This window comes from Apium graveolens, chromosome 8 (genome assembly GCF_009905375.1).
Source record: "Apium graveolens cultivar Ventura chromosome 8, ASM990537v1, whole genome shotgun sequence".
Classification (NCBI taxonomy): domain Eukaryota; kingdom Viridiplantae; phylum Streptophyta; class Magnoliopsida; order Apiales; family Apiaceae; genus Apium; species Apium graveolens.
The window spans coordinates 129,958,085-129,971,532 of NC_133654.1; positions in this window are offsets into that span (position 1 = coordinate 129,958,085).

Consider the following 13,448-nt stretch of genomic DNA (forward strand, 5'->3'; position numbering starts at 1 on the left):
TTTATCAATTGTACCTCTATGAAATCCACTTTCCAGAAGGAATTGAGCTAAAGTCTCATACCATGCTCTTGGAGCTTGCTTAAGGCCATAAAGTGCTTTGTCTAATCTGTAGACATGATTTGGAAATTTTGGATCTTCAAATCCTGGAGGTTGTTCAACATATACCTCTTCTTCCAATTCTCTATTAAGAAAAGCACTTTTCACATCCATTTGAAAGACTTTAAACTTTTTGTGAGCAGCATAAGCCAAAAATATTCTTATGGCTTCCAATCTAGTAACTGGTGCAAATGTTTCATCATAATCAATACCCTCCTGTTGAGAGTAACCCTTAGCAACCAGCCTTGCTTTGTTCCTTGTAATTATGCCATCACTGTCAGTTTTGTTTCTGAACACCCATTTTATGCCAACAATAGATCTGTTCTTTGGTCTTGGCACTAGGGTCCAGACTTTATTTCTTTTAAATTCATTTAAATCTTCCTGCATTGCTTGCACCCAATCAGCATCTTGAAGAGCTTCTTCCACTTTCTTTGGTTCAGTCTGAGATAGAAAATAATGACAGAGACATTCATTTGATATTGCAGTTCTAGTTCTGACACCTGCTTCAGAATCTCCAATAATTAAGTCAGGTGTATGTGATTTGGTCCACTTTCTTGTAGATGGAAGTTGATTTCTAGAAATGGATCCTCCCCCATGATCCATTCTATCTCCATCAGCATTTTCTGATGCTCCCCATGTATTTATCCTCTCCGAGACTTCAGAATTTGAGTTGGATCCTTCAGTATTTGAAGAATCAGAGTTTCCAGAATTATTAGAATTTGGCTTATCAGAACTTGATGAATCAGAACTTGAAGAGCCAGTGACATATTCTGATGCTTCTTGATAGTCTTGAGTTGTGGTAGGATCTTCAGCTTGCTCCCCGTAGACATGTGCATTTTCCTTTAGAGTTGTTACCACAGTTTCAATAACATCAGAACTTAACCCGTCAGAACTTACAGGATCAGAGTTTAAGTCATCAGAATTTACAGAATCAGAATTTAAATCTTCATTTTCAAATCTCAGTTGATCATGATTATTGAAATCTTCAAGTCCAATAATCTTCTTATTATCAAAAGATACATTGATAAATTTCATGACAACCCTTGTTCTTAAATTGTAGACTCTGAAGGCTTTTGTGGAAAGTGGATATCCAACAAAAATTCCTTCATCAGCTTTTAGATCAAATTTTGACAGCTGTTCAGGATGAGTCTTAAGAACAAAACACTTACATCCAAATACATGAAAGTATTTCAGATTTGGCTTCTTTTTCTTCACCATCTCATATGATGTTTTTCCATGCTTGTTTATGAGTCTAACATTCTGTGTAAAACAAGCAGTCTGCACAGCTTCAGCCCAAAAGTAGGTTGGTAGCTTTGCTTCATCAAGCATAGTTCGTGCAGCTTCAATGAGAGTCCTGTTCTTTCTTTCTACAACTCCATTTTGCTGTGGAGTTCCAGGTGCAGAAAATTCATGTTTGATTCCATGCTCTTTGCAGAACTCTTCCATGATTGAATTCTTGAACTCAGTGCCATTATCATTTCTTATAATTTTAACAGAATTTTTAACCAATTTATCCAGCAGTTTGAGATGATCAGTTAGAGTAGATGCAATTTCATTCTTCTTATGCAGGAAATACACCCAAGTGTATCTTGTGAACTCATCCACTATAACCATAGCATATTTCATAGACATGACATTGAATGGACATAATAGATCAACATGCAGTAGATGATATGGCTCAAGAATTGAGGATTCAGTTTTGCTCTTGAATGAAGATTTTCTTTGTTTTGCCTTTTGACATGAATCACAAAGGCCATCAGGAGCAAATACTGATTTTGGCAGTCCTCTCACAAGATCTTTCTTTACTAGCTCATTTATGTTGATGAAGTTTAAGTGAGAGAGTCTTTTGTGCCAATTCCAGCTTTCTTCAATTGATGCTCTACTCAACAGACAGATTGCGGAACCATCAGAACTTGATGAAAGTCTGGTTTCAGAAATGTTACCATGCCTGTAACCTTTCAGAACCACTTTTCCTGTAGAATTTCTTACAACTTCACAGTATTCTTCAAAGAAATCCACATGATAACCTCTGTCACAGATTTGACTCACACTTAGCAAATTGTGTTTAAGTCCTGAGACAAGAGCTACTGTTTCAATGATGACATTCCCAAGATTTATATTGCCATATCCCAGAGTTTTTCCCATGTTGCCATCTCCATAAGAAACTCCTGGGTCAGCTTTCTCCATAAAGTCTGATAGCAGGGCTTTATTTCTAGTCATATGTCCTGAACATCCACTGTTCAACACTAGAATGTTTTTCCTGTTGCCCTGCAATCACAAAGACCACTAATGGTTAGTTTTAAGGACCCGGACTTGCTTGGATCCTTTGGCCTTTTTAAGTTTGTTAGCATTTGCAGCGGATTTAATTTCAGAGTTTATGCTAACATCCTGTTTATCAGAATTTATATCAGACTTTGCATCAGATTTTACACTAGAAGGAATAATACTAACTTTTTTCAAAGAAGGTTTTATTTGATAATAATCATAATACAAACTATGATATTCCTTACAAGTATAAATGGAATGCCATAAACTACCACAATGAAAACAAGGATTTTATGGTTTAAACCTAACAGGATGACTCTTAATTCCTGATCTAGGAGGTAAAGAGTTTATATCTTTATTTTTCCAGCAAAAAGAAGCAAGATGGTTAGAGTTTCCATAGTTATAACATTTCTTTCTAGGAGCATTAGGAATAGGCATATAATTATTGCTTTTATTCACACCTTCCTTTCCATTCCTATTTTTCCTAGATTCCCTTACCTGGTTGACATTCGTAATCTCTTTCAGCTTATGCTTAAGCTGCTTCTTTGTCATTAAGCCTATGTCTACTTCAACTGGTTTATCCTGTTCTAATTTGTCAGAAGTTGACTTTTCCTTAACTTCTGTCAGAAACTCTTTCATCTTTTCAGAATCAGACTTTACAGTTTTTGCTACAAACTTAATAGGATTTACCTTTGGCTTAGCAGCCTGTTTAACAATAATTGGCTCAATTTGTTCAGTTCCTTTTTCACTTTTATCATCTCCATAACCTAAGCCCTCTTTCCAGTTTCCATTACTTAATAAATTCTGAGTTGTTCTTCCAGAGTTAGTCCAAGTTTTGATAATCTCTCTTTCCTTTTCTAAGTCAGCTTTTAGAGATTCATTCAATTTTAACACTTCATCTCTAACATATAAAGCATCATCTTTTTAATTCTTAATTAGATGAAGAAAAACTAAATCATTTTCTAAATAATCATTTCTCTTTTTATAAGCTAGATTTTCAGATGTTAATCTTTCACATATTAAAGTCTGATCTCTATAACTATTGAACATGGTTTTAAGATACAATCTCAACTCAGTAATATCATTATTATGAAAGGCATAAGTTGTTTGAGGTACCTTCAATTCAGCAGTTTCAGGGCTGCTGTCAGCATTTGCCATCAGGGCATAGTTCACCTCATGTTCAGAATCTGAAGTATCTGTCCAGCTTTTCTTCTTTGTGACAAGTGCCTTCCCTTTGTCACTTTTTCCTTTCTTGCAGTCAAGAGATATGTGGCCTCTTTCACTACAGTTGTAGCATTTGACATTTGAGTTGTCTCCTCTGTCAGACTTTTCTCCTTTGCCTTCAGACTTTCTGAAGCCTTTCTTATTAGAACTTCTACTTTTCCTGGAAAACTTCTTGCCTTTTCTGAATTTCCTGTAGGCTATCTTTGTGATACCCTTTACCATAAGAGCACACAATTTCATCATCTCTTCATTAGCATCTATTTCAGGTAAACTTTCAGTTTCTGAATCATCATCATCAGAATATGATGACTCTGAATCAGACTTTATGATGAGAGCCTTTCCTTTGCCCCTTTTTGAGGCAACAACTTTAAAAGATTCCTCCTCAGCTTTAAGAGCAACTATCCTTGACTTCCTTCCATGCCTCTTGCTCCTTTGATCCATCTCAAGTTCATAAGTTTTGAGCATACCATAAATTTCATCAAGAGTAGTTTCAGTAAGGTCATAGTTGTCTCTTATGGTAGTAGACTTCAAATCCCAATTTTTAGGAAGAGCTAAAAGGAATTTTAGATTTGAATCTTCAAGATCATATTCCTTGTCCACTAGTGACAGATCATTCAAGAGTTTGACAAACCTATCATATAAGTCAGTTAATGACTCATCAGCTTTTGAGTCAAAGTGCTCATACTCTTGAGTGAGTATTGTCCTCCTATTCTTCTCGATTGCATCAATTCCCTGGCATCTTTTCTCCAAGGATCCCATATCTCCTTTACAGTTTTGCAATTAATTACCCTGTTTAACATGACATTATCAATGGCACTATGCATGTAACGCCCCCAAATCCAGGGTCAGAGGATTTGGTCGTCACTATGAAATCTCAATCCAAATTAACATGTTTAATCAATAAATAAATTCCAGAGGAATATATTTATCATAAATGACCCTAACTAATCCAAAATCTTTAAGGTTACAGTTCTAGAAACAAGATATCCAAATTCCATAAATAAAATTTTCACTTTCTTTTAAAACTCCTCGCAACAATTCTCAATTCAATACTAACCCACTAGTATAACTTCGAAAAGAAGTATACTAGGCCCAACTATAAAATAACACAATTATAATATAATATAATATAAACAACTTTATACAATAACACTTACACTAGTTTGCAAACCCTGGACCAACCACCTTCCAAAAGCTTCTTCTTTACTTCTTCGAATTACGCAGTTGAACAGCGCAAGCTAATCCTCACAGGAGGTTAAATTTGAAAACAGGCAAGTATGAGCGAAAGAAATGCTCAGCAAGATCATTATAATATATATATATATATGGTCGTTTTGATATAAAACCAACATCTGCAATAGAGCAGGACATTTTAAAAACATAATTGCTGAAACAGAAAATTTATTAAAGAATCAGATAATTATTTCTCATTGTATTCAAAACTCTTTTTGATATTTTTGAGTGAAATGCTTCAGCAATACTTTGAATCTTGTCGAGAATAAAACTCGTAAAACAGTGTTTACGGAAATATCGTAAACAACAATAACACGAAATAATGATCATGGAATGAATCATAAACTTTATTCAAAACCGAACTCTTGAAATTAATACTTATTTTGTTGTCATATCAAATTAGATATCACTATGAACTCTGATGCTCACAACATCCCATACTGAAGTCAACACCAATCATCTGTACTAATACCACCTTTGATATTTAACAACAACCTAAATATCCACATCAAGCAGAAACTGAATCCAAAACTACATTTCACCATTAATCCGAAAATAGAAGCAGTTGATAAATCATTTCTTTATAAGATTATCAAAAGCAATATAATAATTTAGATTGGAATCCTCGGACGATGGTGTGTTGCCGCCGGTGATCAGCCGCGGAGTAACACCGGTATGCCTAAGCATATCCAACTAAACAAATGGGGCACCCAAGGCAAATATTGGCCTATTGGTATTATATCATGTATAATACCTCACTCTCCGCTGAACCTCCGCCGCAGCCTCTTACGCAACCATCCAATCTTAAAACATTTTATTGAGAGGGGTCATACTACTCGACACCCTTAAAAACTTTTATTCCCCCATTTACTTGGGCAGGAATACTCGCAAAACCAGATCATTTTTCTCAAAACCCAAAACATTTATAAATCCAGTAATTTGATAAGTAAAATCACTTAGCTATTCTGAACATAGAATAGCAGAAGAATACTTGCATAAACAGAATTATTTAATTCAGCGATATGTAAAACATTTATCGATTTCGAACTGAGAATAAGGAAAACAATACTTGCATAATAAGCTTCAAAATAAATATCACTTGAACAATAAGTGATGATAGGGATACTTGCCTTTGGGTTTTAGTAGTTAGTCACACTCGCAAAGACACATCTATTCTGACGTTCCATCTCAAATCATCACCGTCTTTATTCTACTAATCCATTGGTCTGCTGCTCATGCAGTGCTACAACCCGTTATTCCATACTTATTCGACTCTAGTCTTCATCCATTCAATCTGGTCTTGATCGTCTTGAAAGACTCGTATCTATAATTAAAAGATAATATTTTAATCATCTAAATGATAATTAATCGATGAACTGCGCGTCAAAACCCTATTGTCTACCCATACGATAGCCCGCACACAAAGAAGATAAACAAACACAAGACCATTGACCTACTTACACACGTAATTCATATAACATGTAATCATATATAATCCACGTATCACATAATTCATATAACACATGCCTCGGTTCATCAAAAGGGTCGACTCGATACGCTTAGAACGGAAATCGGGTCAAAAATATGATTTATCGATCAAAATCGACTCAGAATGATTCGTAAAACAAGCGACCTTTTGAAACAAAAGAATTTGGGTCTCGAAAGTATTTTTATTGAAAGTAGAATATTTTTTTGAGTCTGTACGCGTTCCTTTCGTATTAAACGGACGAACGGGTGATTTATTATGAATTTTTGAACATTTTTCGGAATTAAAACGGTCTCCGACTCATTTAATAATTAAATAATACGGCTCGAACACCCAAAAATAATTTTATAAGAATTATCGAGCCTAGAAAATAATTTAAAATAATATTTTAAAGCTCGAAACTATTTTTCAGAATTTTTAAATCAAAATAAATAATTAAATCTAATTATTAAATCAATTAAAATTAATTAATAATTAATTAAAATAATTAACCAATTAATAATTAAATTAATTGATGAATTAAATAATTAATTGTCACTTAAAATTAATTAATCAAATAATTTAAGATTTATTTCATATTTAAAAATAATTTTGGAATTAAAAATTTAGATTTTGATAGGGATAAATAAATCCTGATTGTATAATTAAATTACATTAATTGTACAAGGTATGGGCTGCTAGGCCCAATAATAAGATGTATGACATTCAGACCAGAAAGGTTAACATATCGATCAGGCCTGATGGACCAGATCAGGCCTGATGAAACAAAGAAGGCCCAAAAACCCTGATTATTTATTAATTTCATAATTAATAAATAAGGGAGAAAAACAGTTATTAAGATAAGTCCTAGTGAGGATATAAATCCTTGTAGATTGGCCTCCAAGGAACCTCATGGGATAAGGAATCAGCTTCCTACTCCCTAGGACTCCTAAGTCTATCCTAATTCAGAGACTTGACCACCAAGTCTCCTATACCAAGTCCAATTCAAGGACTCCCAATATCTATATAAGGGGTCTCACCCCACAGATCAGAACTACGTTTTTTGACTTGATCCTTGGCAATCAGCAAGGTACGTAGGCATCTTGTAAGGCAGATTGAGTGACGAAACACAAGAGCAGTCAAATCGAGCCTCGAAGCTCACGTTCCTTATTATTAGATACAACAATTATATATATTAGTTTTAATCTATAACATTTGGCGCCGTCTGTGGGAAAGCACAATGACAACCATGGCGAGAACACGGAGAACAATTAGAGCTCTGGAGGAAGGAACACCATCAGGGATAACCCAGGTGATCTCGTCAACCGTGGAGATTCCTCCCCACTCAACTTATGCATCTACTCAAGGGGAAGCCCAGATAGGGGCAACTCAACCTCAGCCACAAGGGATGACTCCCCCGAATATTAAAGGTACGAATCCTCAAGTTCAACAAGTACATGTACCTGTGACTTCTCGACCCGTCGGGTATGAATATTCAACTGTTGTTACTACTAACCCCCCTTATGGGATGCCCCTTTACCCCGAGGTTGGAGGAAGTGGACATGCTGGGCGAAGCGAAGCACGAGGGCAATCACCCCTTATATAAGAGGTTTGGCTCCTATCCCCGAGGATCGGGAATTTTCTGGTCCTTACACTGATGAAAGAGACTCCGAATCTTCATATGATGAAGTGGCCCCAAGAAGGAGGCATCCTGGCAAGGAGCCGATGGCTGATAGAAGGCAACGCCCTCAAAGCACCCAAGGGGCGAATCCCCAAGACGTGCAGGAGAGGATCAGGGCTTCATGAGGCTGAGATGCAAAGGCTGAGGCGTGACTTGGAAGCTCACCAGGCCACCAGACCCCAGATATCTCCTAGGGGAGAAATCTTCCTCCTGTCATAGACCTGGATGGTCCGGTACGAAGAAGGGCTATCGTCCCAAGAACTGATCCTAGCAATCTCCTTCCCCTTGGAGATCCTGATGATCCAACTCCACCTTTCACAGCAGAGATAATGAATGCCCATATCTCAAGAAAATTCAAGATGCCCACTATCAAAGCCTATGACGGCACGGGAGACCCCGCTAATCATGTTAGGACATTCTCTAATGCACTGTTGCTGCAACCAGTGAATGATGCTATAAAGTGTCGGGCCTTCCCTCAAACCCTGTCAGGTATGGCTCAAAGATGGTACAGCTGCTTGCCCCCAAACTCTATTGGATCGTTCAGAGAGTTAATCCAGGCTTTTATTAAGCAGTTCATTAGTGGGAGAGTCCATGAGAAAAGTTCAGCATCTCTTATGAGTATTGTGCAGGGAGCTAAGGAGTCTTTGAGAGATTACATGAATCGTTTTACAAAGGAGGCTTTAAAAGTCCCAGACCTTGATGATAAGGTAGCCATGATAGCACTGCAACAAGGAACTAGGTATGAGTTTTTCAAGATGTCCTTGGCCAAACGTCCCCCTGAAAGCATGTTGCAGCTCCAAGAGAGGGCAGGGAAGTATATCAAGGTTGAAGAAAGCATGAGGAAGACCGTAGTAAGTAATGAGCCCACTGGAGGCAAGAAGCGGAAAACTGATCTGGAGTATATCGCTAAGGACAAGTACCCTAGAACCGAACAAAACCCTGATTCAACCCCCAAGAAGGGAGGACCTGGGCAAAAGTTCACCGAATACGCTAAGCTGAATGCTCCTAGAAGCCAGATCTTGATGAAGATCGAGAAAGATCGAGATGTTCGTTGGCCTAAGCCCTTGAAGGCTGATCCAGCCAAGCTAGATAAGAGCAAATATTGCAGATTCCACAAAGATGTTGGCCATGACACCGATGAGTGCAGGCAATTGAAGGACGAAATTGAGTTTTTGATTCGAAAAGGAAGATTGAACAAGTATACTGGAGAAGGAGGGGACAGGAATAATAATGGAAGGAAGAACTTTGAAGATCGTAGGAGGGACCAAGATGATCAGGGGCGGAATCCCCAACCTAGAGGGCCGGTTATAAATGCAATTTTTGGAGGTCCGCGACCTCGAGGGCCTGTGATAAACACGATCTTTGGAGGTCCAACTGCTGCTGGATTTTCCAAAAATTCCAGAAAGGCATATACTAGAGAGGTTATGCATATTGTTGGAGAAGCCCCGAAGAGGGCCAGGACAGAAGTAACATTGGCTTTTGATGATTCTGACCTAGAGGGTGTAAAGTTTCCTCATGACGACCCGCTGGTCATAACACCAATAATAGGAAATAGCCCGGTTAAGAGGGTCCTTGTGGATAATGGTGTTTCTGTGGATATATTGCTCCACGACGCCTTTCTAAGGATGGGGTATAACAATTCCCAGTTGACACCAACCGACATGCTGATATATGGATTTGCTGGAGTAGAATGTCCTGTGGAAGGGATTATCAAATTGCCAACCACCATAGGTACGAAACCAAGACAAGCAACGCAGATGTTGGATTTCGTGGTGGTAAAGGCTAGTTCAACTTATAATGCTATCATGGGGAGAACAGGGATACATGCCTTTAAGGCAGTCCCCTCTTCCTACCATTCAGTTATGAAGTTTCCCACCCGAAACGGGATTGGAGAAGAGAGAGGAGATAAAAAAAATGGCTAGAAGCTGTTATGTGGCCTCTTTGAGGGCAGATGGAGTCGGGGGGCAGGTTCTTCCTATTGAAGATATGGATGTCCGAGAAAATGACGAGAAGAGAGGAAAGCGAGCAGAAGAGTTGGTTTCGGTTCCTTTAAACCCCGAGAATCCTGAGAGGGTGACTTTCATTGGAGCCACATTAGAGGAGCCCCTTAGAGGGAAGTTAGTGAGATTTTTACAAGAAAATAGTGATGTGTTTGCATGGTCAGCAGCTGATATGCCAGGCATAGACCCGGAGTTGATTACTCACAGGTTAAACGTGGATCCAAGCCGGAAGACAGTAAAACAAAAGAAAAGAAATTTTGCCCCAGAAAGACAAGAGGCTATAAAACAGGAAGTAGAAAAGCTCTTAGAGGCTGGTTTCATTGAGGAGATCCAATTTCCGGAGTGGTTAGCAAATCCTGTAATGGTGAGGAAGGCTAATGGAAAGTGGAGGATGTGTATAGACTTTACTGATCTGAATGATGCATGCCCTAAAGACTGTTTTCCACTGCCAAGAATTGATACTTTGATTGATGCCACTGCTGGACATGAGATGCTGAGTTTCATGGATGGATTTAGCGGATACAACCAGATCAAAATGCATAAGGATGACATTCCAAAGGTATCATTCATCACTGTCTTTGGTGTTTATTGTTATCTTGTTATGGCGTTTGGTCTCAAGAATGTAGGAGCCACCTATCAAAGGTTGGTGAATAAAATTTTTAAGGATCTTATTGGTAAGACTATGGAAGTCTATGTTGATGACATGTTAGTCAAGAGTCTAGCAAAGACTGATCATATAACCCATTTGAGGGAAGCTTTTGAGGTCCTGAGGTACCACAAGATGATGTTAAATCCTACAAAATGTGCTTTCGGAGTAGGATCTGGAAAATTCTTGGGATTGATGGTCTCAAAGAGGGGAATTGAGGCTAACCCCGATAAAATAAAGGCGATCCTGGACATGGAATCACCAAAAACTGTCAAGGATGTTCAGAAGCTCACAGGAAGGGTTGCTGCGCTAGGACGATTCATCTCCAATTCGGGAGACAAGTGCTTGTCATTCTTCAAGTCACTAAAGAACATCAAAGACTTTGTATGGAGTGAGGAAAAACAGAAGGCATTTGAAGAGTTAAAGAAGTATATGGCCCATGCCCCGTTGTTGGCCAAGCCAGTTCTGAGTGAAGTTTTATTCTTGTACATGGTTGTTTCAGAGAGCGCCTTGAGCGCGGTGTTGGTTAAGGAGGAGCTGAAAGTCCAGAAACCCGTATACTATGTCAGCAAAATTTTGCATGGTGCTGAGTTGAATTATTCAACTATTGAGAAATTCGCTTTAGCCTTGGTAATGGCTTCGAGAAAGCTGCGTCCTTATTTTCAGGCTCACCAGATTGAGGTGCTAACAAATCAGCCCCTGAGAAATATCATTCACAGTCCCAAGGCAAGTGGGAGATTGATTAAGTGGGCAATAGAGCTGGGAGAGTTCGATCTCAAGTATAAGCCACGTACGGAAATAAAAGCCCAGGCACTAGCTGACTTCGTGGTGGAATGTACCATACCCAACCAAGAAGTCGGGGGCAGGAAGATGCCATACCTCAAGACAAGGGAGTCGATAATGGGGGCAAAGAGAAGGATGATAAAGAATATTGGGTTCTCTATTTTGATGGAGCATCAAAAACAAACTCCAGTGGAGCAGGATTAGTTTTGCAAAGGCCTGATGGGTTATTAATTGAGTATGCTATGAAGCTAGACTTCCCAACCACAAATAATGAGGCAGAATATGAAGCCCTGATAGCTGGCCTTGGTCTAGCTGGGACACTTAGAGTCAAAAATTTAAAGGTCCATGGAGACTCGAAGCTGATCATATGCAGAATATGAAGCCCTGGTAGCTGGCCTTGGTCTAGCTGGGACACTTAGAGTCAAAAATTTAAAGGTCCGTGGAGACTCGAAGCTGATCATATCCCAGGTAAAGGGAGAATTTGAGGCAAGGGATGATATGATGGCTAAGTATGTCGGCCTAGTAAGGGCTGTGATGACCCAATTTAATGAATGCCATATTGTACACATTCCAAGGGAAGAAAATGCTAAGGCAGATGCGCTATCAAAGTTTGCTTCATCTGAGATAGAAGAAAGTTCAGAAAGTGTGTACTTCCGTGTTTTGAAGACACGAAGCATAGATGTTAAGCTTGTGGCTCCCATAGGCCTGGGGATGTCATGGATTGATCCCATCAAGGCTCACATTCAAAACGGTTGGCTGCCAAGCGATGCAACTGAAGCACGGAAGTTAACTGTTCGAGCACTAAGGTACTCTTTGATAAATGGGATTCTTTACAAAAGATCTTTCGTGGTTCCTTACTTGAGGTATCTCAGGCCCGATGAGGCACGCTTGGCTCTTGAAGAAGTGCATGAAGGTATTTGTGGACAACACTTGGGGGGCAGGGCCTTGGCTCATAAGATAACTCGTCTAGGCTTTTATTGGCCAGAAATGATGGCTGAAGCCAAAGAATATGTGAAGAAGTCTGACCGCTGTCGGAAGCATGCACCTGTTGTTAGACAACCTCCCGAGATGCTGACATCTATCAACTCGCCCATTCCCTTTGCTATGCGGGGGATGGATATCCTGGGGCCTTTCCCTATGGCCACGGCACAAAGGAAGTTCCTGATTGTAGCCATTGATTATTTTACTAAGTGGATTGAAGCCAAACCCTTGGCCAAAATCACAACTAAACAAGTTGCACAATTCCTGTGGGAAAACATTATGTGCCGATATGGAATTCCCCGTGTCCTAGTCACCGACAATGGAACGCAGTTTAACAACGAGGAATTCAAGAAGTATTGTGAAGAAAATGAAATTGAGTTACGGTTCACCTCCGTGGCTCACCCACAAGCCAATGGGCAAGCAGAAGTAGCAAATCGAATAATCCTGGATGGACTAAAGAAGAGGATCGAGAAGTCAAGAAATAATTGGGTGGATGAGATACTTCCCATATTGTGGGCCTATAGGACTACTTGTAGAGTCACGAAAGGAGCAACTCCCTTCATGTTGGCGTATGGGGTAGAAGCAGTAGTTCCAGTGGAGATATCACAGTCCTCTCCAAGGATTCAGGATTTTAATGCTGAGGAAAATGAGGACGGACAAAGGTTGGCTCTAGACTTAATCGATGAAGTGCGAGATGAAGCACATGCAATGATAGTAGAGTATCAGAAGAAGGCTTCATTCTATTACAACTTAAGGGTTAAAGAAAGGTTCTTTAAACAAGGTGACCTCGTCTTGAGGAAGATAGAAGCTTCTGGGGTAGGACAGAAAGGGAAACTTGCCCCAAATTGGGAAGGGCCGTACAAAGTCAAGAGCGTTCAGGGTAGAGGAACCTACAAGCTGGAGACTATGGATGGTTTTGAAGTCCCGAGAACCTGGCACACACAAAACCTGAAGGTTTACTACGTGTAAGATAGTCGAAGTACGATTCTCACTTATCATTGTGACAAGTAGGTTGAAAAGCACCTTGAAGCTTTGCTTGCTTAGGATTTATATGTTTTAGTTTTATTACGAAGT